Below are 3,988 nucleotides of genomic sequence, written 5' to 3' on the forward strand. Positions count from 1 at the left end.
AAATTCTATACGCTTCATGATTCTTTTACTCTAAACTATTTCATTCAAACCTTGATGTAGAGACCTACGTTACATTTTTGGTGCTCGTGACAACGGACTGGGTTAAGCAAAACAACGTAAGGCACACGCTATAATATACATGACCGGCAAAGAGGAAGCAAGGAAGAATGCAGTCGTACGAACGGAACAAGTACGCAACTTACAAGGAGCAAGAGCTGAACGAGACTGAAATACCTAAACGGTGAGTAAAACAAACGGTGTTGACATCTAGTCGTAAGTAAAGTTAAAAACGATAGTTTCAAACCACAGCGTATAATATACAAATGTGATAGTGAAATACTCAAGCAATTTGCCTGTATACACATGCACCACGTTTCTTATCCCTTATCCAAAAGGTGCATGTTATGTTATTGAGATGCTTATAGGCTACTTGCGGAGCGGAACAATATTTATAATAATAAAGGCGACACAGTTGTTTCACAAGCTTACAAGATACTATGTGTGTATGTATGTGTGGATGTTAGCAGGTATAGTTAGTCATGTGTCACTGAATGACACAACGTACGGCTGAATCTCACGGTCAGCTAAGATACGCTCGATCCGCATTATGCGGGTTGAAGCGGAATTGTCTCAGATTTGAGAGCTAGATTACGGGCCTCGGACCGGGAGAGTTTGATGAGCCCATGGAGACGGCAGGTATACGACAGCAGGAGCCTGTCACGCGCGACGAGCGGGCGCAGTTTAATCAACGGTTTGTTTGTTTGTTTTCCACAGCAGATCTAGAGTAGAGTACGGACTGGAGGATATCATAGGGTGCCGTATAATTGGTGTGTAGTTAGCGTGTAGTTGGTGTGTAATTAGTTTCGTGTTCCACACACGATCGCTTCTGGGACTCGCGTGGAGGTGCAAGAGTCGACGTTCTTGAAACATTTCCGTACGCAACCCCAGTTACGTTTAGCTAACGATGTCGGTATAGTTAAGGCCGGCACAAACCAGCCGATTTATCACGCGATTTGATAGGCCCGATAAAAATCAGCCAATATCGGGTAGGTGTGCGCGTTCATTTGTAGACGATTTTACTTACGATTATTTTTATCGGGTGATCGTTCCAAATCAAACATGTTTGATTTTGAACTGATTATTTTGAAGCGATTTTTTGTAATCCGACAAGATTTTGTAGTGTGCGTGTGAACTCAAAAAAATCCTCTACGATAAATATGGAACAGCCAATAGCTGAACGTGCCCGTGTCACATGACATTCAAAATGCATTCTTGCAGAACAAAATAATCAATTTTATCGTAGGTGTGCAGGTGTTTATCGGAAGGCGTTGCGCTGAGCCGATTTTACAGACGATGAAGAGATTTTTTAATCAGACCGATTTCTGGGAAAATCTTTTTAGGTGTGCGCCGGCCTTTAGTAAACATCTTATTGTAACATGTTCGATTGCAAATTTCTTACACAGGTCTGTTACAAATCCACGCGAGGCTGTCGTGGAAGTGTTTCACACTTTACCGGGCAATGAAGAAGGGCTAGCGAGACTAATAGTATCGTAGAGACTAATAGTATCGTAGAGATTAATAGTATAAGTAATCTCTGGAAGTATGTGTCGCATGAACAAATCCCTACAGAGTACTATAGCAGTAGTATACGTACTGCTCGCCGACAGAACTTTGCATCGTACGTAATCTTCTCCACGTGCAACTCGCATTTTATCCATACAATAAAGTCAATATAAAAGGACGTGAGATAAGGGGACCAATAGGTCTCGAACTGCTCCTTGTGAGCGCTGTCAGTTTCCTCGCCATCATCGCCGACAGGGTGGATCGTGTCAAAGAACATGGCGTTGGAACATGCCTGCTTCAAGGAGAGGAGAACAGCATCACTCGAAAGCTGAGAGTTTTTTCTGTTCCAGACACTGAAGTTACATTCTTCTTTCTGGCAACTTTTAAAATGTCCTGTGAATCTGCGATGGTAACTGGCTGTAAGTGTAACATAAGATAAAATGCACCTATTAAAATAAACTACTACAATATAATCAGGAGTGAATAATAATAGATTTGTAGATAATAGATAATGTATTTTTAAGCAACGATGTAGTAAGCGATTAGACATACTGTCAAAATACATAAATCATTTTAATAGTGTAATGGGAATATGTTTTTATAACATTTACGAAGTAGGTCGGCCAATTGAGAAACAAATGATATTTATTTTTAGTATACTTACTTCTTTGCGAAATAATTTATTCCATTCACATGCCCAACTAGTTGATGACGTCGACTTTGAATAGCAGGGCCGCTACGTGGCTGCATGTTTTGCCAAGTCTGTCAATGTAATGAGAATACGTACATGTAGGCACGAGTATTGTTGCATAATACATGTCAACATGATAGATAATCGTTGGCATTTGTTTAAATTGAAAACATAATTAGTCATGTATGTAGGTATGCATAAATGTGGTTGGTGTGTCAATATTGGATTTAAATCTTTACGTTGTTTTTTTTTATACATATGTGCAATTGAAACTATTACTACTTAGTCAAGGGGCGGATCCAGAGGGTTTGGGTGACCAGTTTCCATATGTTCTTCTGCAGCTAGGGGGGTCTGGTGGCATGCCCTCCTGGGAATTTTTTAAAAATTAGGCTATATTTGGTGCATTCGGGTGAATTTTGAGGCCTGTGACCGGTTTCTGGAAACCGGTGCAAGCCAGCCTAAATCCGCGCCTGTAGTAGCAAGAGACTTGTAAATTTTTTTTCGAAGTTTAAGTAGTTATAGTGACGTCTAGGTGACTAAATCTGCCTGCATGATGATTAATTGAATTTTCTCAGTGTGGTCACTATGATTTGTAGGCAACGCATATAAGATACTTATTAGAAATGATCTATAATTCTAAACTATTACAGAAGTATGCATACACTGCCATGCACATGCAGCGGGCACAATACACAACCCCAGTTGACTATACACATGTCATGTACACCCAGTGTTGGTGAGGTTTGTCTCGCAATCGTTGAGATGGCGTAATTTCACCTTTTCTGTGATGACGTGGTACATATGTCCACTGATCTACACTGAACACAAATAGAAATTATGAGTACATTTACTTTTTTATGCATGTTGGACCAGTTACATGCAGACATTTACAATATTTTAGTCAATAATGAATAATGTTACTAAATTATATACCGTAGAACCATAGAATGAGAGATGTACCATAGCACAAAAATTGTATTACCTGCTGACACTGCTGACATGCAGTGCTGTATCGACTGTGCATTACTCATAACACTGAGCCATAACACTGACACTCTCACTGAGCCACTTTGCATGGTTACAAGTAAAGATTTTGGCAAAATTACGTTTGTAAACAATATATACTTACTGATAAGCTTGAAACGATTTGAAGTTTTCCATCGTTGCACTGGTATATATTCCTGTTTATGGCTCATTACGTTTATGTTATGGCTCTGCCACCGCATAAACACGGCTTAGAAGCAAGGCTTTGGAGATTTCGGGGGTGTATAACTTACAGGAGTAGTAGACTAGATCAGGATGGACAGGCTGAACTCACCGTATTATATAGAGAGAATAACCATATATATATAGACTAAATTAAGGCAGGATAAAATATAGACAGCATATTGACACCTGGGCGCGGCCATCTTGGATAATGCTATTACTGCTGGTGCTGCTGCCTGTCGGGCGAAAACAAGGAATATTTACAGGAGCGGGTTGCATGAGATGATGCAATTAGCTGTGCCAGCCACAGATTGCGACATCGGGTGAGTCATCACGGTACGGCCAGGTACGGCTTGCACCACCAAGCGAAACAGCCGTAGGGGGGGGGTGTTGCCAGCTAAGTATATAAGGGAGCCGGCACCGAGCAGAAGCAAGCAGTTAGGTACAGGTCTAGGAAGAAGAAGAAGAAGAAGAAGCAGCCGAGGACGAGGAGAACGAGGAAGCAAGCAGTTAGGTACAGGTCTAGGA

General features: G+C 41.0%; 1 long non-coding RNA gene across 1 annotated transcript; it reads right to left on the reverse strand.

Moving 5' to 3' along the window:
- Nucleotides 1-1,995: 1,995 nt before the first annotated feature.
- Nucleotides 1,996-3,492, reverse strand: LOC106814067. The gene is made up of 3 exons (XR_001394540.1): nt 3,384-3,492; nt 2,228-2,325; nt 1,996-2,009 (listed from the first exon to the last, which is right to left on the reverse strand). It is a non-coding gene; the product is annotated as an uncharacterized LOC106814067 (long non-coding RNA).
- Between the last annotated feature and the right edge of the window lie 496 nt (nt 3,493-3,988).

This window comes from Priapulus caudatus, unplaced genomic scaffold (genome assembly GCF_000485595.1).
Source record: "Priapulus caudatus unplaced genomic scaffold, Priapulus_caudatus-5.0.1 Scaffold866, whole genome shotgun sequence".
In the NCBI taxonomy this organism is placed as follows: domain Eukaryota; kingdom Metazoa; phylum Priapulida; class Priapulimorpha; order Priapulimorphida; family Priapulidae; genus Priapulus; species Priapulus caudatus.